The sequence below is a fragment of the Eschrichtius robustus genome, chromosome 1 (genome assembly GCF_028021215.1).
Source record: "Eschrichtius robustus isolate mEscRob2 chromosome 1, mEscRob2.pri, whole genome shotgun sequence".
Lineage (NCBI taxonomy): Eukaryota > Metazoa > Chordata > Mammalia > Artiodactyla > Eschrichtiidae > Eschrichtius > Eschrichtius robustus.
The window spans coordinates 198,640,662-198,663,332 of record NC_090824.1 but is presented as its reverse complement, the minus strand read 5'-3'; the positions used below and the strand labels follow the sequence as shown (position 1 = coordinate 198,663,332).

The 22,671-nt window shown below is 47.2% G+C and overlaps 1 long non-coding RNA gene across 1 annotated transcript; it reads right to left on the bottom strand.

Moving 5' to 3' along the window:
* Positions 1 to 20,898: 20,898 nt before the first annotated feature.
* LOC137761930 (uncharacterized) lies at positions 20,899 to 21,429 on the bottom strand. The gene is made up of 2 exons (XR_011073470.1): positions 21,286 to 21,429; positions 20,899 to 21,072 (listed from the first exon to the last, which is right to left on the bottom strand). It is a non-coding gene; the product is annotated as an uncharacterized lncRNA (long non-coding RNA).
* Positions 21,430 to 22,671: the final 1,242 nt, after the last annotated feature.

The window sequence follows — 22,671 nt, the reverse complement described above, 5'->3', positions numbered from 1 at the left end:
CCAGAGTGCTGGGGCTATAACACTGGGGTGTCATATAGGATCAAAACATAATCTTTGTGCATCAGAGTTTTATGGTCTAATTGATCAGAGAAATAGGTAAGTAAGCAAATGAGTCTTATTGACTTCCTTTTGGCGACTTTGGGAATGATTAGCAATCAAAACAAAACAAAACAAAATAAAACCAACCACAACAATTAAAATGGGGAAAATAACCACTTCCAGACCTCAGCTTTCATGACAAAATTAAACCAAAATAATTTAGTCCTTGTCAGATTATCTCAAACTCCCTCCCCTTAATGATGCCTCTTCCTTGGCTCTTCCTCTCCATGTTCTGGAAAAGAGAAGCAAACAATCAAAGAAGTAGATTTTCTAACTCCTGATTTAGTTATCCTTTACCTACAGGTGAGTCACTCATCTTTTCAGGGCCTGAGTTGTTTCTTCAATAATAATACAACAGCAACCATTTGAATAATGGTTATGTGTGAGGCACTGCTCTAAGCACCTTATTTAACTTGCCTAATCTGCACAATAATATTGTGTAGGACATGCTATCATGCTCCACTTTACAGATGAGAAAACTAGGACACAGAGACTTTAAATAACTCCCCCAAGGTCACGCCACTGGTAAGTGAGAGGGCTGGGATTCACCCCAGACTGGCTTCGGAATACATGCACTTACCATTACCCAATGCTGAATGAATCAAAGGATGGATGAAAAGCGGATGAATGGATGGTGGATGGACACATGGTGGATGGGTGGATGGACACATGATGGATGGATGGATGGATGGATGGATGGATTGATGGATGGAGGGATGGATGGATAAGTGGGTGGATGGGTAGGTGGATGAGTGAATGGGGGGGTGGATGCGTGGGTGGATGGCTGATGAATGGATGGATGAGTGGGTGGTGGGTGGTCAGATGAAGGCATTAGCCCCAGTAACTGATCAGATACCTCTTTTACGTAAATATGGCATCAATATGTAAAATTTATGTTCTTAACGTGAATTATGGGTGTAAACATTCTTCTGTTTCAAAATGAAGTGGAGGAGTATCCATTAGGAGGGTAACAGACTCTGAGTTGAGTAAGAACTCAGCCTCTAACGTATGACACCTTCCTTGGAAAAGGAACATTCCCCTGCCAGGACTCATTTAAATCTCTGCGAAATGGAAGCAAGTAAGTTATGCTTCTCCAAAATGAATTAATCTCAGAAGAGTTCCTTGAGAATCTTGGCTACAAATTGCTCCTTCAGAGCCAATATTAACACATATCTTACATAAAAGTGAAAAGAATATTTCCAGTTACCCCCAAAGAAATAGATTACGGTATCCAGTTGACAAGCGCTTATCTTAAACCTCCAAAGAATTAGACGAGCTCTCCTTAAATTTTACTCTTTAATTAACAGACCACTTTGAGGGTAGCCAGATCTGTGGCTTTGGTAGAGCAATCACCAAACCTCAGTGACAGGCCTAGTTTTCTATCTCTGGTATATTCATCTTTTGACCACCAAACATTTTCTTTAATTAAAGCAGTTTGTGTATCTTACTCTTTGCAGACTCCAATAAAGACTGCCCAGATATGGAGAGAAGGAAAATTCTATGTATCTAGAGAATCTAGGATGATCAAGTGCTTACCCTACCTCGTGGCTTACCTGCCACGGGAGACCATTGTCTTTTAAAAATACCCTCATTAAGATTTTCAAAGATGTAGAGACTTGCCTTTTGCTGATTTTGTTTGGGACATAATGATCAAGTTTTATTTTCTTTTTAATTGTGCAATGGATAGGTCTAATGGATGTCGCCAGTATTTTCCATTGGTCTGGAATGGAAATGTGCCTCTGTGGATTTAATGCTCACACCTCCGTTTTAGTTAGCTCATGTTCTGGAGAATTCTGCAAGGGGAATAGCACTGGGCAGTAGACTGGGTTATTATTTGGGGTCTGTTATTCAGGGGCACGAAGCCCTGTGCACATCACTGAACTCTTCTCAGCCTCAACTTGCCTGATCTGCAAAATGGAGCTACTGCTATTTACCCTCCTATCGGAGGGCTTATCGTCATCACCGGAACTAGTGGCAACGTGTAGCAACAATTAACACAGTTAAGTAGCGTCATTCTATTAAGTGGAAGAAATTAGGACAAAATGACACTTGTCTTACGTCAACATGGCTTTGAACCTACACATTAGGTTGTAACCAAGCTTCATGTGCTCACCCAAGACAAATTCCTCCGACAACGTCAGCAAGGCAAACAACAAAATAATTTGCCATCATATAAATAGAAAAAAATGTGTTTCTATTACTGGGACTGGATTGGCCTACATGACCTACACTTAGCTCTTTTGGTTTTATCACTGAAAAGCAACCTTAAAAAATGAAGCCCTTACTCACTCTGTCCATAGGTTGGCATCATGGCGTCATTGGGTGGAGTGGGCGTTATTATGGTGCCATGGGAGGCCTTTTCTCAATTTCAGTTCTTTACAAAAGACAGGGAAAATGTTTATGCGGGTGAAGGAACTGGGGTTCATGGTAGCTGTCGTTTCCAAGAGAGTCTAGCGCATCTGTAGCTTTAACTCCACCCATCCCCTTCCTCCTGTAAACAAAACTCCCCCCAGAGACAGCTGCATAAAGTGCCAGGAGCAAGGATGCTCTTAGAAACATTAGATTTGCTTCCCTAGTCCTAGTATATCAGACTCTGCAGCCTGGCCTTCTAAAAACGATTTTGAGTGTCCTAAGCATTATTTAGGGGCTCAAATACCAGCCAGATGAGCCCTGACCTCAGAGACCTCTTCGACTCTAAAGACCCTTTGTCCTTGTTTTCATGGCCAGAGGGGCTGTCCCCCCTGCACCTCCTTCACTGCCTCTTGTCACTTAAGTGTGTGTTGATTAATAGTTCTTCCCAGTGAGGCTTGAATTAGTTCAGCCCATTTATTTCCAATTTCTCTCGTTCCGGTTAAGAGACTGAAGGGTTTAGGAATCATAACACGTAAGAGAAGGCTGAAGAAGCAAGAAAGTCTTAGTGGGGATGAGATCTCTGAGTTTAGACACTTAAGGGCACTAAATTCCTATGAGGCAGGAGCTAGATGTATTTGGCATGCCATCAGAGAGCAGAGCTGGGACCAGCGAGTGCAGGTTATCAGGAGGAAGATGTCAGCTCAGTAGGATGAAGAACAGCCTTCAGCACCGGAATGGGCTGCCTCATGAGGGAGAGTTCCCCAGTTTCCTCAGAAAGTATGCAAATGGAGGTGCCCTGACCCTTTATCAAGAGGGGATCTTGCTTGGTTTGAGGGCTGGACCCAAGGGCCTCTGGGGTCCTTTCAGACGGAGATACCAGGATTCTAAGTTCATCAGTGAGTTTTCTCAGACCTGGAAACTCCCCCCACCTTTCTGGGCCCTACACCCCCCATCAGACTTGCAGAAAGCCTGGAGGAAGAAAGTTTCACATTCCCCACCCAGGTGAAAAGGTGAGGGTGATAGACACACACCTGTGAGATGAGGCTCTTATCACTGTCGCTTGGGGCAGAAGTAGGAAGGCAGTAAACTTTGAGGTTAGTTCCCTCGTTTTCCTCTGAACCCCACTGCTCTTACAAAGCCCCCTTTCTTCTCTTACAACAAAGGGGTTTGTTGAGTTCATTACAACTTTCCCAAGAGTGTATTAAGGCTAAACTGGGCCTGGGACACAGAAGGTGCTCAATACATCTTTGTTAAAAGAACAGATGAATACATTTTAAAAGCAAGAGAAGAACGTGTTCAGTGCTTGACCCCAAAGTCAAGTATCTTAGCTGCTTCAGGGCCATCTGTAAAATAGGGGTAAACATACTAATGGTGCCTGGCTTGTAGGTCATCCCGAGGATTAGAGGATACAATGAAGGCTCTACACTCTTCAGAGTGTCTGATACACAATCAACGTTTAATAAATGCTAGCTCTCTTCATTGCTGTTGTAATTGTTCTTATTGCTGTCATTTTAAACAATGTGATGGGGGAGGGGGTGGAGGAGATGAAGTGACACATCGTATTAGAGCAGAACTTCTTTCTCATTACCCCTTATGTGATCACATCACATCATCACACATGTGACCCATCATATCACACGTGCTGATTTTCAGGAGGAAAAACCAGGACTCCAATTAGCAAAGGGATGCCTTTCCTTGCCTGAGAGGGTTGGATTCCGCAGACCACCAGGGACTAACGCTCATTGCCTTGGTAATTATAGGGCCCTGTAGAGATTGTAGATGTTGGAAATCAGCCTTGGGCTTCAAAGGGGGCCAGGGGTAGTCTAAGAAGACTTTATACAGTGAGTACCTGCTGGAAAATGTCCTAAAAGAATGAGTCTGTGATTTACATTTTCAAAAGTACTTATCAGCAGAGGAGAGAATTTATGAATGCTGAAACATGTATTTTTAAAATCTTGTCCACTCCAGCTGTGTGCCGTGCCCGTCCCTCCAGAGGGGGCTGGGCCCACTGCTACCATGTCTCCCTGCTGCGAAGAGCTTGTGTGGACCCCGAACGAGCAAGAGAATGGAAACAACACGGGAAGGGAGAAGTCTTCCCCAGTGAAATCTACACGTGTATTTAGGATCGGAAGTGACATCTCACCTTTGTTCTAACATTCTGGAAGGACCTTTCCTCTTTGTAAGTAGTAAAGCTCCCAAAGTACTCTGCTAGGTGGGTGAGTGGGGTGGTGCTGATTAAAGGCTTAGTACAGAGTCAAATGATTTATTACCATTTTGTAAAAAAAAAAAAAGAGATTCTATTATTTGTCAGTAGCCACAATGCTTCAGTAGCTAAGTGGTTTGAGGGGCCTATCATCCAGGGCCCTAATTACCCATGAACCCATATGCCCTGGTGAGTCAACCTCAACAATTATCTACTGACACAAATGAATATAAGCAGAGATAAAAGCACTTGATAAAAGCGGCAGGACAAGCTGGATGTGACTTATTAACAAGTTATAGAGCCAGTCCTTTACAAATAGGCAAGTAACGTAGGCTTGTCAAGCACCTTTTCACCCTAATTCCACCAGGTCCTGCTGTGGCATCAACAGCATATGAGAACTCACGGCAGTCACCAAATGCAGTCCTTTCCTTATGAATCCAAGATGGCACGTGGACGGCGGTTCTCAGAAGAGACTTCCAGAAAGGTGAACTGTTCTTCTTATTCTTCTCATTTCTTCAGAGGAAATTGAAGCGTGAATAGAAGTGATTTACTTCTTTTTAGACTATGTCACGTAATTTAAACCAAATCCCAGAGCAAATCCTGTAGAGTCAAGTTTTATTAAGTGTAGGTGGTCACAAAATTCTTGTTCTAGAAAATAGAAGTTGTCTTTTTTTTTTTTTTAAGTTCTGAATTTCCCAAAGAGTGCTTCTGAAAAGTAACTGCTTCAATGTTTCCCAACTGATGTGAATGGAGTGTTTAATCTAAATTCTGTGACGAAGTAGTTCATTGTAATTTGCAATAAACCTTTTGCCTCTTATCCACACAAGATGACGGCCTTCTGACATCCTTGTTTCCTCCTTCTAAACATTGGCCAGACGCCAACCATTGTTAAAATGGGACATTGTATTTATACGAGCTCAGTGGCTGATTGTCATGAGATACTCATTTAGTCCATTGTCATACAAACTGAAAATTCTGGTGGCTATACTATTAAAAAATTGTCAGTTAAATGGGGTATGATGCAACACTTAAAGTGACCCCAAGATTAAACTCTTATTTGGGGTTTGTTTGGTGACTAACGGCTACTTCCACCAATTTGGAGATGTTATGGCAAAATTCTGCTGCTGACAATAAAAAGTATCCATAAAGGATGAAAACTTTCTGGCTGGGACCAGAAGAACATCTGGAGGCCCTTAAAACTGGTGAATTTTCCCTCTAAATCCTGATTGCCAAACTTCGAACCAACCACCCAGAAACTGTGGCCCTCACGCTAACTCAGTGTTTATGTTTCATTAAAAACGACTTTAAGGATTTACATCTTGTTCTACAGAGGCCCAGTTCCCATGGTTACAGCCTCTCCTCTCTCTGGGCACGTCCTGGTGCACGACCACATTCTCGTCTCTTGGGTTGGGAAGAAGGAGCTTCCTGGAGAGTAATTCCAGGGTCCTTTTTCATGTCTAGAAGTCCATCAGCACCATCCTGAGGTATCCTGAGACAAATGTGGAAAACTAGGATGGAAAACCCAGCAATGAACATAATAACATAAAAAAATTACTGTGCTAGGGTTTGCTTCTAAACATCTAATAAATCTGTACTATGTCATAAAAGTGACTAATGAAAAGTGACATGATTTCAGCTGTGTATTAGAGGTCCAACACAGTGCCACTGGGCTACAATCAAGGTGTCAGCAGGGCCGTGTTCCTTTCTGGAGGTTCTAGGGAAGAGTCCATTACTTTTTTCCCGCCCCAATTTCTAGAGGTGCTCACATTCCTTGGCCTGTGGCCCCTTCCTCTAGCTTCAAAGCCATCAAAGTTGCACCTCTCTGACCCTTCTTCCACAGTCACATCTGCCCCTACCCACTGCAGGTAAAGGTTCTCTGATTTTAAAGACCCACATGATTAATCTGGGCCCATTCAAATACTCCAGAGTAATCTCCCCATCTCAACATCCTTAACTTAATCACTCCTGCAAAGTCCCTTTGCCGTGGAAGGTAACACGGGTTCCAGGGATTAGGACATGGACATCTTTGGGACCATTTTTCTGCCTGTCACACAAGATATTTCCAGATCTCAAGTAATAAAGAGGTTTGAAATCTTAAGTTCATCAATCACTTCTCTCCATATCATTCCTTTTAGAATTGAACTTTATCCTAGGAAAGAGGACAGAAGGTTTCAACGCCTAAAACCTTAAACGTAGAACAAGTCCACGAATTTCACTAGTCCACGGAGAATCTCTTGGCTGGAAGTTTTCCAAAATTTTCAAAGAGATGATTTCAATTTTACTGGTAAGCATGAAATCTATCCAGTTTTAATATTGCATATTTATATGAGACACCCAGTAAGTGTTCGTTGGATATGCTAAAACGTTCATTGAAAGCATAAACTGGAGGCTGCCCTTACTCCCGCCAGCTTACAGAGGGGGTAACTGAGGCACACAGCAGCCGTGTGGAAGACAGGCTCTTGGTGCTCCAGCCAGGCATCAGGGCTGTGCCTCTGAGGCGGGAGAGCCAAGTTCAGGACATTGGTCCACAAGAGACCTGCCAGCTCCACGTAATATCAAACGATGAAAATCTCCCAGAGATCTCCATCTCAACATCAAGACCCAGCTCCACTCAACGAACAGCAAGCTACAGTGATGGACACCCTATGCCAAACAACTAGAAAGACAGGAACATAACCTCACCCATTAATAGTTTGATAGTAATCAAACTATCAAAAATTAAATACAAAGAAAAATTATTAAAAGCAGCAAGTGAAAAACAACAAATAACATACAAGGGAATCCCCATAAGGTTAACAGCTGATCTTTCAGCAGAAACTCTGCAAGCCAGAAGGGAGTGGCAGGACATATTTAAAGTGATGAAGGGGAAAAACCTACAACCAAGATTACCCTACCTAGCAAGGATCTCATTCAGATTTGACGGAGAAATTAAAACCTTTACAGACAAGCAAAAGCTAAGAGAATTCAGCACCACCAAACCAGCTTTACAACAAATGCTAAAGGGACTTCTCTAGGCAGGAAACACAAGAGAAGGAAAAGACCTACAATAACAAACCCAAAACAGTTAAGAAAATGATAATAGGAACATACGACGTAGAGATGGACTTGAGGACACAGGGAGGGGGAAGGGTAAGCTGGGACGAAGTGAGAGAGTGGCATGGACATATATACACTATCAAACGTAAAATAGATAGCTAGTGGGAAGCAGCCGCATAGCACAGGGAGATCAGCTCGGTGCTTTGTGACCACCTAGAGGGGTGGGATAGGGAGGGTGGGAGGGAGGGAGACGCAAGAGGGAAGAGATATGAGGATATATGTATATGTATAACTGATTCACTTTGTTATAAAGCAGAAACTAACACACCATTGTAAAGCAATTATACTCCAATAAAGATGTTTAAAAAAAAAAGAAAGCATAAACTGTCATGTCCCAGAATGTGGAAGAGCGATGTAGTTGGTAAAAGGTGTTTCCTAGCACACCTTTAGTCTGTGTCTCAGGCCTGTATTTCCAGCTCCAGCCTGGCAAATCCCTAAGCTGAAGCCAGTGTGTCCAAGAGGTGACCTTGTTTGTCAACACACGCCAGTTTCCGACACATCAGCAATTTGGGCTGATGCAAAAGGCATCCCCTGTACCCTGGGGACTGTGGGTCTGTTGATGTTTTCTAACAATCAGGTGCCCATCCCGAGGTGGCATCAGGATCACTGCTAGAAACGGGCCGAGCAATGTGAGTAAGTGTCCAGATATGTCTTGATGGGCCATTTTCTATCTTTAAGGACGATGGTATTTATTGACACGAACATGCTTTTTTTGGGCACCGACCTATGTTCTGTCTGCAAGCAGATGACTCCTGCAGGAGACACACAGCACCCCTGGTCAGCTGCCTGCAACGTGACATTCCTGGCCACAGGGTGACAAAGCAAATGTAAAGGAAACGACCCTAGTCCAGACCCTGTGCTAAGAGCCTTTAATGTGTTACCTCATTTAACCTTACAAAACCCTATAAGATGGGCCCTATCAATTGTCCCATTTTACAGACTAGGGAAGCAAGGCTTAAAGTGACTTGCCCAACCTCACAGGGCTGGTGAGCAACTGGGCCGGGCAAAGTCAGGACTAGGGAGGCAAGTAAGATGCCCAACTTATGTGTAAAATGTAAAGGGGAGCCCCAAACTCAGTAATCAGGGCAAAGAATGTGTTTCTAAACGCCATAGTTAGAAAATCAAAATGAATGACAAAATCCGTAATGAACAAAACATCAAAATTCTAAATAAAGACAGGATCTGACCTTGTACTTGGCAGAACTCAGCCTTACTTGCCTGACCCCGATCCCAGCCCTGTCAGATCCTGCCCCTGCCCTGGCTGGGATTTGAACCCAAGACTAGCTGAGACCACAGCCAGTGCTCTGACCTCTTTTCTGTGGTACCCACCTGGCTCCTTTGCTGGCGGGGAGCTGGGATGTGCTCACCGTGGTTGTCAAGGATGGTGGCAATCTGGGCTGATTCTCCCACCCGCTCACCCTTGGGAAAGTCATACCCAGGCTGGACTGAGAGGGACACCTGTGATGGCCAGACATCATGTGACGTGGTCCCTGTCCCTTGCCACCAGCCGAGGACACAGTGGATAGCATAAGTCCTAGTTAAGGGAGAGGGCATTTCCCTGAGCAAATCAGTATCAGTCAGCCTATAAGCAGATTTTCCTAAATGCCCTGACTCAGTTCTGATGGACAGAGGGCCCCCTGGCAATCGACTCTTCCCAGGTGACTGTGACGTCACCTCTCCGTGACCAGCCCACTCCCTGCAGGTGCCACTATGGACTCAGGGACTCTGCTTCTCCCAGAAGAGAAATTCCTTTGCCCAAGTCGATTAGAAAGCCATCCTCCTCTTAAACTTCTTGCTCCTGCAATGAAGCAGTTGTCAAGCAATGCTCACTGCTGCCTTGCACCCAGCGTTGACTGCAGCCCCCTCAATCCAGGACAGGAAAGCAGCTTCAGTGGCCATGGACCAGATGCTCAAACCACACGGGGAGGGTAGGGGGAGAACACGCCATGAAATTGTCATTTCCCCTGCCTCCTTTCCTTTCCCACCCACATATGAACTTAGTATCATATTAATTCTTACAGCCTCTCCTTGTATACAGCATTTAAAACTTTAAGCTCTGACTCCATTATTCAAGCAGTAAAAAAATGTTGCTTTCTTTAAATGCCATCATGATATCAAGCAGGGTGCTTTGCTCTGATGTGAAGCAGCCTTTTTCTGGGATCCACAGGGATGTCTGTTCACCCTCTGAGCTCCCTCCTCACTCACGTTACGTACTCAACTTCCCTCTCATTTCACTGCCACCATCTCTGTTGAACACTTAAATTCTCCCAAGTCTTAAAGGAATCCTGGAGCTATTGCCAAAAAGTCCTTTCTCTTTCTTCTTAAAGACACAGACACGATTTTCTCAATGTTTTCTTCTTCTAGGAGCATTATATATCCTTCATTTATTCATCCAACAGATATATGTTGTTGACCGAGAGCCAGGTTCAATGCTGTCTTGTGGATTTCCCTGACAGCAGCCCCGTCTCTGAGGGTCTAGCTGACACTCTCCCCAAAACACATCTGACCTTAGACGTGAACTCTAGTCAAGGGGGATCTGGGGTGTTAACAAAAGAGAGAACAGTCTTATCTGTCCTGAAAACAGCTGAGTTTAACAACAACAAAGGAGAATGTCCTTTTCTGAAGACAACTAAACAACTGTTCCAGCAAATACCAGTCAGTAAGGAAGGCCCACGTGCAGGTACACACATTTCTAGCTTGTCCTGGTTATACCCCTAGTTAGAACAGGTGGGTTCTAAGACCAGCTTTGCCGCTCCCTAGGGGCATGAGCTGGTCCACGTCACAGCTCTGCAAAACCCCAATGTCCTCACTTAAACATCTCAAGGCCCCTCCCCACTTCAACAGTCTTTGAAGGAGATCTTCCCCCTTGCTTGGAATGTTTGATGTTCAAATTAAGTGTACCATGCAAGAACCTTCCATGGTATGATTAAGGAAAGAAATAAGCTGTAATTTATGGAATTCCTATTATTCCTATTTGGAATAATATTCCACATTGCTATTCCACATTATTTTACAGCATTGAAAGTTCCCAACAAGCATGGGCGATAAATATTCTTTTCCCCGTTCATGGAGGAGGGAACAGATTCAAAGAAAAATACTGAGTCTATGATGACAAGGTTAGCACTTGGCACAGCTGAGACTTGACACTTACCTTATTCTAAATCCTTGCTCTCAACATGCCTAGTTCCAGAGTGCTGCAGGTTATTAAAACAGGACTGATTCTTCAAAGGCAAACTACTCATTCCGGCTTTTTCATATTTCTCTTCCTTCCTATTCTCCTACTTTCTAATAATGGTTTTGACTCATTAACCTCTCCAGCAGAGGTCTTGTGGGAATGGGAAAAACCCTAAACTCTTAGTGATTTTCTAGAGTCCTCAGAATAAACCACATCAATGTATCCTACTAAGCTCAAAGTAAGTGCATGCCAACTCATCTTTTTTTAGCTGGATCCCCTAAATGTCCAAGACCACCCCAACTGCACCCAAGAGGAGAGAAAGCGTGGACGGAAGGAGATGGCAGTCTTAACATATTACAGCCGAAAGCCTGCACTTTTCAAGGTTTACAAAATATATGAAGATGTCATCATGTCATGTTGCAAAGTTCCCTCCCAGGGCTGTGGAAGGGACCCACTGAAATGAGGGGCACCTAAGCTGTATCTTCAGCAGCTGTAGGTAAATGCTTCTCCAGCCCCACCTTGCTCAATGGTATTTTAAAATGAGATTTATTCTTATTTTCATCTGGCTACAGGTGCATTCATCTTTTAAATGGAAATAATGATTGCTATTAAATATGGCCTAATTTTCCTGTTACTACTATCATACATGATGGATTTCACTTCTTACCTGAAAACGGAGTTCTTTGAGTCTAATTATTTTCATCCATCACGTAACCAAAGATCTTCAGAGCTGGAAAGAAACAGAACTCCTTTAATCTACAAACCTGGATTTTCAGGGATGAGAAAACTGAGGCCCAGGCTAACGCTAGAGAGACAGACACTCGTCTGTAGAAGAACCATGACAATCACCTTGGCCAGTGTTTAGTGTTTCCTCTGGGGAAGGAGAAGGGCAGGCATGCTCACCATTCCCAGCGAAGTTGGCTCTAATTGGGGGATTTGTATGTATTGAATGCAAGGTCATATCTGATAAAAGTGAAATTATTATCAGAGGCAAGAAGTGTGATCTCATTATATTAAACACTTTTAATGTTTAATATAAGAAGTTATACACCCTCATCTATCAAGGTGAGGCTCCCACCGCTGGGCTCCCCCGGGCTCTCCTGAGCCAAGGGGCTGTGAGTTCTGCTGAGAAGCCCCTTGGGGGCTGAGAGTTCCGCAGTTTGAAGAAACTTCCAAGGGCCCTCCATTTTTATCCCTAGTTTATTGTTTGGGGCCAGAAGCACTATAAAACTTTACTGCAACAGGCAGGGACGGCGTGCTTTACAAAATGCGTGTTTGTGTGGGTGAGTGGGGGGGCGTGTGTGTGTTTGTAAGTGGGACAGAACATAATGTTTCTGAGAATAGAAATACAAAATAGTTGAGTTAATCCTAGGAGGAAAATGATCAACCCAATATACTTCCTTTTCAAATTAACTGCATCCTCTAAAATAAACTTTTAGTTCAAGTTTTTGAAGAAGTCTTCATAAACCCAGAAATTCTAGATGATGACTCCATGCAAATATCCAGGTGCAAGTGATTTATTGCTCTGGTCTGAAGTGAGAAGGAATCGTGTCCAAATGACTTCCAGGAGACTAGGAATGGGGACAAAGAAGAGAGGGGGTAGGGACCTTCCTTCCACACTCAGGGTTTTCAGACTTTTATTCTTCTTTTGAAAGTCATGGGACCTTTCGCCAAATGAAATGGTGCAATAAGCTCAATAGGTAAACACGGCAGACGGAAGCTGTTCTAGTTCAAGCCAGGGTGAAGGCCTTGTCCCCATCTCCCCCTACACACATGGACACACAGATACGCCCCTCACCCATGTTCTGGTCTACACGGCATCTCTGAATCCCCAGGAGCCCTTGAAGCGTGGAGTTTTTAAAACCTAGGGAATGAGCAATGCAGATACACACAAGTGATGGAGCTGAAGGATTCTGATAGTCTCAACTGGAAATCACAGCCATAGAATAAGATTTAATCATAAAATAAGATTTTTGCAAAAGGTTATTTCAAACTTGGAAAGATCAAAGAGGCTGGACCAGTGCTGTCTAGTGGAACGTTTACAAATGTCAGTAGAACATTTTGGAAATATCCTGTGTCCATGCTGACCAGTACATTAGCCCCTGGCCATGTCTGGCTACTGAGCCATTGCTGTGTGGCTGGAGGACTGGGAACTTAAATTTTTTATATTATGTAATTGTAATTAACTGAAGTGTAAATTTATCGAGCCACATTTGGCTCGTGGCTACTATATTAGACAATGAAGTGCTACAGCATTTCTCTTCTGCAGGTAAAAATACAAGCACAGACTCTGCAATGACACACGTCTACCCTTCCTGTGGAAACATCTAAGGGAGCAGATCATCCCATTCTTCTTTTTCTCTTTATTCCACCCAAAGGAAGTCCCAGACCAGAACCCTCTCCTGTTAGATTTCTACCGTTGCTGTTAACGAATGACTACAGACAGAGTGGCTTCCAACAACGCGAATGAATTCTCTTACGTTCTGGAGGTCAGAAGTCCAAGATAAGTCTCCTTGGGCTGAAATCAAGGTATTGGCAGGGCTGCATTTTTTCCGGAGGCTCTAGGAGAGAATCTGTTTTCTTGACTTTTCCTGGTTCTCGAGGTCGCCCACAGTCCTTGGCTTGTGGCCCCTCTCTCTGTCTTCAAAGCCAGCAGTGGAACATCTTCAAATCTGTCTCTGACCTGCTTCCATCAGCACTTACCTTCTCTGATTCTCTCTGACCCTAACCCTCCTTCTTCCCATTTACAAGGGTCCTTGTAATTACTTTGGGCCCATTTGGACAAGACAAGACAATCTCCCGCCTCCAGAGTCTTAATTTAATCACAACCACAAAGTCCCTTTTGCCACGTTAGGTAACATATTCACAGGCTCCTGGGCTGCGGGCATCTTTGCGGGGCCCCTTATCCTGCCTACCGCATCTTTCTTGTGGATTACCTTGAAGTAAGACCAGTACCTTTTGTCAAATTCACAAAAACTCAGCTTCTAGAAGGTAGCCTTGGTGATTAAGGCTTCACTCCAGGTACCGACAAGTGAGTTGAGGTTTTCTCAGTGTTCTTTGGTCTAGTCTGGTGGTTCTCCAACTTCATCCAGCATCACAACCACCCAGATGGCTTGTTGAAACAGATTGTTGGATGTGAACCCCAGAGACTCTGATTCAGGGGGTCTGCGCGGCCCAAGACCAGGTAAGATTTCTCAGCCAGGTAAGATATTTTTAACATACATCCACAAATTCTTTGACACTCCTCCCTGCAAAAGGTGGACTGGATTTATTGACTCGCTTCTAACTGTATCTGATAGACGTGATGGTGTGTGATTTCAAGACAAGGTTCTAGAAGGCACAGCAGCTTCTATCCCCTCTGTGTCTCTGGCTCTGGCTCTCTGTGTCTCTCAGATCACACACTCTGGGGAAGGCCAACCTTCCTGGGAGTCAGCCACCTTGGAAGATGTCACTCCAGCCCTGGTCGAGCCTTCAGATGACTGTAGCTCTGGGCGACACCTTGTCTGCACCCTCATGAGAGACCCTGGGTCAAGATCTCCCAGATAAGTCACTCTTAAATTCCTGACTCATAGAAACTGTGAGAAATAATAAATATTTATTGGTGTTTAAAGCCACCAAGTTTTGGGGCAAGTTGTTACATATGACAGATAACTAATACATCAGGGGATACTGAGACCACTGGTCTGAAGATCACCTTTTGGGACCCACTGGTCCAGCCTACATGCTGTGGAAGGCACAGGCTTGTCCCCTGCCTGCACTGATAATGCACAGAGATGCAGGGGAGGGTCATGCTCTCGGGTTTATACATCTCCTCTTTTCTGCAGACGTCTTCGGTTTCCACCAGTCACTCTTCTGTGGAAGTACTTTTTCTGAGAAGAATAACAACAACATGTCGACGGTTAGCTGGACTCCAGAAGCCTATGTCTGTCTCCTCAGCCGTACAAAATCTTCTTTACGTGGGTGAAGAACCAGACAGGTTTAGGGAGAGGAGGAAATGATTCAAACACTAGACCATCGCTCTCCCTCACACTCTTTTCAGTATGGAGGTGAACAAGATCAAGAAAAAGAAAAAAAAAAAAATCGAAGCTCTTGACAAGAGAGGGAAAGCTAGCCCCAGGTGCCAGGAGAGCAAGGGGCTTCCAGCTGTTTGATAATGAGACTGAAAGTTCCCCCACTGTGTCAGAGAGGCCAAATCCTGACCCAGCTGTGGAGGAAACGAGGAGTTTACGTTATCTGGGCTGTCGGTGAGAGCTGAGTGGACACACACTTCCTGTCTGCTTCTCCCCGAAGATGAGAAAACTCTTCAGCAAAGATGCTTCTCCAGGGGTTGCATTGGCTGTTTACTTTCCCGGTCAGCAGATGCGGGCCAAGAAAGGAAATACAGCTCCAAGAACGAGGGAGGGGAAGTGGTCGTGAGGACAGAGAGCCACAGGGAGAGGATCCCGAGACCAGGAACAGAGTGATGCTGGCTCTGCGAGGTGGGCTGTCTCTGGTCCCCGGCAGCGCCAGGCAAGCTGGCCAAGCAGACCCACATCGGTGGTCCCCACTCCATTTGACGGGGTTTCTCTAGCTTTCCCATTTATTTTGTAGATACTTAAACTATGATGACTTATGATTCCATTTATAAAGAAAAACTCCCAGAAAGGCAAAACTAATATAGAATGACAGGAAGCAGAAGAGCAGTTGCCTCGGGCCAGAACTGGGGGGAGGGATGACTGCAAAGGGCCATGTGAGAACTTGGAGGGCGATGGAAATGTTGGACATTTTGACTGTGGTAGTGGCTACATGGGTGTATACATCCGTCAAAAGTTATTGAATTGGGTGCATTTTATTGTACATAAATTATGTCTCAATAATGTTGATCTTACAAAAAAAAGTGTGACCTATGAGGAGTCCTCTGATGGAGTTGTCAATGGTTGGTTTGCCAAAAACAAGAGTTATCTGGCAGAAGAGGGATTCGACCATTTAGGTTAGGCTCAAAGGATGGGGCTAGAACAAATGCATACGAGTTGTAGGAAGCAGATTTCTATTCAATGTATTCACATCCATTTTTCGTTTAACACAGTTTTATTGAAAGCACTATGTGTAAAGGTTTTTGACCCTCAGATATGCATGAATAACTTAGCTTCTCTATTGTTCAAATTAATTTCTGTTCAAAAGTCAATTTTGCAGAGAGCAGAGTATCCGTTAATTAGAGGTTTCCCCATTTTCCCTGGGGTCGTGTCTGAGTTCTAGTAGGTTTTCTTAGTGCCAAGGCATTCAGGGCATATGTAGGCTTCAAGCCAAGCATCTCCTGTAATGGCCATCTTCCCATTCCGACACTTGGCCATGACCCCTCCTAGGTGGCCGCGGAGCTGGCCCTCGCTGCAGTGCACGTGACCTCCCTGGGCCCCTGCACCACACCTGAGCCCCATTAAGGGGGAGCGTCATGGGCCCTCTGCTACCTCTGTGCCGTGGCAGGGACAGGGGAGACACACAGAGCTCTTGGCAAGTCTGTGCCCGGCCCATCTGCCTGGACAAAGCACAAAGGCACAACGTGTGTGTGACGTGGCTAACTCCGGGACTCTGCCTTGCAAACTAGGCCACAGGTCCCCTCCATTCTGGGGTCCCCAAAACAGCCTGAAATTAGCACTTCAGCATTAGCGTAGTGGTTGAGAGCAGTAACCCTGGATCTAGACTCCCTGGGTTCAAACCCTCACTCTGTCAGTTGCTAGCTGCATAACCTGGGCAGACGGTCAGAGAAATGAACAGATTCACTGATGATACAGTTCGTGGCAGTGGTTCAATCACAATTCAGGTCTTCTTATTCTCTAGTCAGGTTCTTTCTCCAAAAAGCACACACTACCCTCTTGGTGAAATTAAAGAACACTAGTTTTTTGCCAATAGATGATGTGATGGTTAATTTTATGTATCAATATGGCTGAGTCACAATGCCCAGATGTTATTATATATATGCAATGTCCAAAGAGTCTGCAGGCTGGGCTCCGTTGGCATGCTGAGATAGTCAGACTTCTCTCTCTCTGTAGAGTCTCAGGGCCTCACTCCCTCCATATGACCTCTCCACATGCCCCTCCAGTGGTCTCCATTAAAGTAGTGTGACCTCTTACATAGAAGCTCAGAGCATCCAAAAATGCAAAAGCAGAGGCTGCTAGGCCTTCTTAAGGCTAGAGCCCAGAATCAGCAGAGTGTAAATTCCATCACAGCTTAACTGGTTAAGATAAATTACAGGACGAGCCCAGATTTAAGAGGAGGGCACTACCCAGGAGCATGGATACTGGAAGGCATGGTTTATTGAGGACTTTACTTTATCAACAGCCTGCGTGGGCCATCTTGCAAATATTTCCTTCAGCTGTGTCACCAGAAGAGATGTTGCGACCTACTGGCTTTAAAACAATGAGATGTGGGAGGCAACAAACAACCAGGGTGATGAGATGGATTTCCTCTCTGACCCACAGACTCAGTCTCATTAAATCCTAGAGGCACTTGTGAATGCTCTGTTTCCTCCTTAGCCCTCCGCATCTATCATCTCTGTCTGTATCATTTTACTCTCCCTGCCCAGATTAATCTGGTGCCGCTTACTCCATGATTGATTGAAACCAATCCTCACTGAAAACGGGGAATGGAGGATTAGAGTGATTAACGTGGTCCTTCGGGCAGGCTATTTCCTATATTAGGTATTAATGTCTTCATTTTATCACTCAAATAATCAGGGGAAAGTTGGAGCTTTGGATACGTGACCCCAAGATAGCCGTAACTCTCCGCTGGCTTTTGTGACCGGCTCACCTGCCAGGTGTTGGCAGAGAAACCTCCTTAGTTCTCAACTCCAGATACAAGAAGCGCATCTGAGCTACCATGTCATCAGCAGTCCTTGAGGCGAGCATCTGCGCGGCCCTGAGGGCCAGGAGGGCAGGACGGGTAAGCTAGGAAGCACGCACATTGGGTGCGCGGCCACGGGATTCCAGGCTAGCCTGCGGGATCATCGGGGCGCGAGGCCTTCCAGGCAGCTGGGTGGTGGCACAAGCAGTCTGTGCTCAACCAGACTCTCCTCCAAGACTCCGAGCTGAACGCTGCCCCGACTTGGCTACTTGGTGGTGCCTCTGAGAGCCCAAGAAAGGCAAGCCTTGAGGACTATATTTCACACCCATTCCTGGCAGAATGGCTCCTGGCAGGTCTAAATTTAGATCTCTGAGCGACAGTTTCAGAAACAATGTCCTTACGTGACACAAAATAAACAGGGCATCAGGAGAGAGGGGCCAGCTCTGCACTCACGTCTGTCTGTATCCACGTGGGATGTCTGTCCCACACGTCTGTGTGCCGGGCACTTGTTGCAGCCTCAGCTCTGCGGGAGAGGAAGGGGGCACCTCAAAGAGGAACAGAGCTGGCCCTGCTTCAAGAAACTCTCGGTCCAACAGAAGTGGGTGCTTCTTACGCTCCCGGGGTCCAGTCTGGCTTCCCAGTCGGCAGAGGCGGCCAAATGTGCTGAAAGGCTGTACTGAGGGAAGGGAGAGTCGGCCAGATCAGACGTGCTTGGGGGGGACAAAGATTGGGCAGAACAGAGACTTGATGGGGGGATGAGCGCCCTGCTTGCAGTTCTACGTTTCTTCACCTTCTTGTCTCACCTGACAACGCGCCCCTCAGCCATGAGAACTGTTATCTCCATTCTGACAATGAGGACACTGAGACCAGAGAGGTTAAGTGATTGGCTTCAGGTCACACAGCCAGTTCAGGGCAGCACTGGGCTGGGTCTCAGCAGTGAGGACAGCAGAGGGCCTGCCGCAGGGAGACCAGGAGGAGGAGCGTGGTCTTCTCACCCAGAACAGGCGGCCTGCCCAGACCGAGAAGCCAAAGTGCTTGGGGTGGGCGCTGCCCTGAGGGTGAAGGCAGCCCCCTGGCCGTCTGCCCAGGGGAGGTGGGCACAGAGGCCCTGGGGACAGCCAACCACTCCCTTCCTGGACAGCAGCACCTGCCGGCCTGACAGCGACAGAGGACGCATCCATGCCTGACAGCACCACGTCCTGCTGAGGCCCTCCACGGATACAGCGCCCATGGCAACCAAACAGAGGGTTAAGGGCGCCATCCCTAAAGCCCTGCGGGGTGGACGTGGGCAGAGAAATGACAGCAGTGGGCCGTCCTCCTTACGGAGCACTGACTGTGCTCCAGGCACCCCCCCAACTGCTGCCGGTGGGTCACCTGCTTAATCCACCCACCACATCCCTCACCATCCCCTTTAACAGACGAGGAAACGGCCACGGGCCTTGAACCTGCTTAAGGCGAGAACTAAGCCAGTGGAGAGGCAAAGGGTCTGAAGCCAGGCGTCTGACACCAACCCCCACGCTCTGACCTCTGTGTCCTAATTCCCATCCGCCCCCCCACCCCCCAGCAAGTGGCCGTGAATGTGAATGAGCATCAGAATGGAAGCTCCTTGAGGGCAGGAATTTGTATCTGTCTTGCTCACGGATGTAGCCCGTCTTCTCAAACAGCGCCAGGCACGTGGTAGGCTTTTAATAAGTATTTGTTGAGTGAAGTGAAGAACCAGGAAACCACCCTGAGATGTCAAGCCTGAGTTGGCCCAGAGACTTGCTCCCAAGCATTGGTCTTGCAGCTTGAAATTCAGATTTTTCCTTAACGAGACCGAGCAGCAAAGGCCCTCCCGGTGGTGGCTTTACGTACAAGGTGACTGGCAATCAGCCCACCCTCAGCCAGCCCCTCCCTCACACAGGAGCAGGCTGGGGAGGAGTTGCTACCGAGAGGTTCCCGGCAGCTGCTGGCCTGAGGTGGGCTTGGTCCGGCTGGACCCCCATCACCTCTGGTCACTTCACTTAACCTTCAACAAGGCAACCTCTCCTTTCTGGAGACTGAAGGCTCCCCAGGCGTCCCAGATCTTACATCTCCCTGTAAACCGTGGGACAAGTCAGGATCGCATCCACAGGTGACAAAGGCCCCACGCTCTCCAGAGCTGCCGCCGCCTGCCCCAGGGCGGGCTCGGGCCTCCCCCGCTCGAGCACATCCCAGGGGCAGTGAGTGCCGAATTGGCTGGAAATCGCAAATGCCCGGAGCAGCAGTGAGGTCTTCTGCCGCTGTGCTGCTTCACCAGAGCCGCACAATCTGTCAAGTGAGTTTGTTTGGCCCTCCAGATCAATGAGGAGCCAAAGGGTGTCTTTCTGCCTGTGAATTCTTGGCATTTTTTCAGGCTTCTAAGTAAGCAGAGCGAACACTGCCAGTCTTCTCTGGCACCGCTCAGGACTGTTTAAGGGGTGATAGCATCACAGATCCAGGGGCCTCTGAAGTCACCTGACGCAGGGGTGTTTAAACTTTTCAGGTAACGGAATCCTTCTTTCAAATACAAGCTTACCCTGAAGTTCAGCACGGTAATATTCTATTCTATTCTATTCTAAACATATTCTAACATACCACATACTATATTACATGAGAAAGGCTCGCAGGGCTGTGGATGGAGACATGTGGCAGCTGTCTCCCAGCCCCAAGCCCTCCTTCACCTTCCAAGCAACAGAGTTCCAGAAACACGCGTCTCCTCTAACCCCTCCCCGCAGTGATGGCAAACAAAGGGCCTGAGAAGGGAAGGGACTCAGCCAGCGTCCCATAGCAGCGAGTAGTGACTCGCCCGGCTCAGGACTCCACGTCTCTCCACAGCCCACAGCCGTTTCCCCACCAGCCACGAAGGACACGCCAGCCCGGGGCAACTCCACGCAGGGAAGGCCGCGCCTGGTCCCAAAGGTCCCGGGCAGGCTGTGGACTCAGGCATCACGCTAACGATCCCCACACCCTGTGCCTCATTCAGTGTGCAGCCGATGTAAAGGTGATGAAATTCACTTTGACATAAAACCTGAGCTCTAGCCTGAGAACCCCGACTGTATGCTCCTTCAGAACTCGGGCATCTACTCTCACCAGCCTGGACCTCCTGTCTCCAGATGTGCCCTTTAATGGCAAAAGAACGCGCAAACACAAACAAAGCCTCTGTTCCAGGCTTTTATTTATGGAGGCAGATCAGAGACCCGCCTCGCAGAAATGACACCCTGGGCCTGGCCTTGGACGGACGGCTCTCCCTGTACGGTGCTCGCCAAGGCCCCAGCATGTGATGCGGTGATTGTGATCCAGAAGCTTCCTCCGGCTTCAGCATGCAAGGAGTCTGGAAGAGATAGGACAGAATCCACTCTTCCCCTCCCCAGGTGGAGAAGCTCTTTCCCGAATTATCTCCCAAGAGGCAGGGAAAGAAGTGTGACCTGCGGCCCCAGCCCTGCGCGGGGCTCCTGCGAGAAGAAAGGCTTTAACACATCAGCGCTGCAGAAATGCCTCCAAGCCCCAAAACCCCCCTGCTTCAACAGGCCTTTATTCTCTTTACCTTCTCAGTTACCTTTCTTCTCAGCTCCAGCTACTTTAGAAAAGCTTCCGTGTACAACTGGAGCCCTGGCATTTTTTCCTTCTGTCTCTTCCCTGTCTGCCTGGTCTCAGCCGAGAGCCTGGTGCCAGAGGCTGAAATGGGAAGCTCCTCTCCCCGACCCTCCACCTCCCTCCTACACCCTCCCCCTCCCCCTCCCCCCCTACACCCTCCCCCTGCCCCCTACACCCTCCCCTCCCCTCCCCCCTCTCCTCCCCTCCCTCCCTCCCATACCCTTCCCCCCAGCTCAGGGGAAGGTCACATGGAGAGTCTTTGGCTGGAACACTCAGTGGTGCTCAGAAATCCTAAACACTGCGGCCTCTGCAGCGCCTGCCAGGGAGAACAGGGAGTCCTCTCTGCGGCCAGACTGTGAGCGCGCAAGATGGAAGAGGCCTTATTAGGTCATCCAGACCAGGAACAGGGCGCGCCCGCTTCTCCTGCTCCTCAGCCCACAAGAATGGAACTCCTGACCTGGACATCTGCGTCGCTCCGCCCCCAGCACCCCCTCCCGCCCCTCGCAGGAATGTGCCCTCCTCCCAAGGCCAGCAAGCCCTTCTCCGGCTGCATCCCATTCCCTCCCAACCTGGGAAGGAAGCCGGGAACCAACTTCTTCCCCAGACCCAATGGGGTCGGTTCCAGGGCTGCTGCTTCCTCACCCCTTGCTTTTTCTGCACACCTGGCACCTTTTACTATTCCACGCCACGTCCTTATTTGTTATGATTGTTGCTTGTCGCCGGCTTCCCTGCACTAAAATGTAAGTTCCTTGAGGAAGGAATAGGTTCCTGGGTCAGGCATTAGCGCAAATGCAATTTCCATTAATACTCATTGAATGTGTCTCTTACGCACAAAGATCACCCTCAAGCATATATGCCCCGTATTTCTTTCCCTCAACCATTTCTACAAATAGAGCCACTTTCTCTTCACGTGCAGAGAGGAAGGAAGTCATCCTATTCTTGTCACTTCCCTAACTGTTCTGTCTGAAGGACCACAATCTCCCTCCATCTTCTTGGGGAAAGGGACTCAGTCCTTCACTCAACCTCCTCGGACCACAAGCAGGCAAGTTCCAAGGCGGCAGGGCAGTTCCACAACTCAAGGAGGACGATAAAACACCAGCGACATAGCAGCCTGCGGGCCTGCCCCCCACCCTGCCCCAAGTGCCTTGAACCATCACCTCCAGGAACTGCCCCCAAGGAAGAATCTTACCAACTGTGCCACTCGGAGTCGTAACTGCTGCATAAGACTTGAAATCTTTCCTCTCCTAGAGCTGCTGTACTTTCCCCAGGCAAGTTTACGGTCAAAGGGTTAGACTGCTGCTGGTCAGCGTTTTACCAGCTGACCTATAAGAGGCCG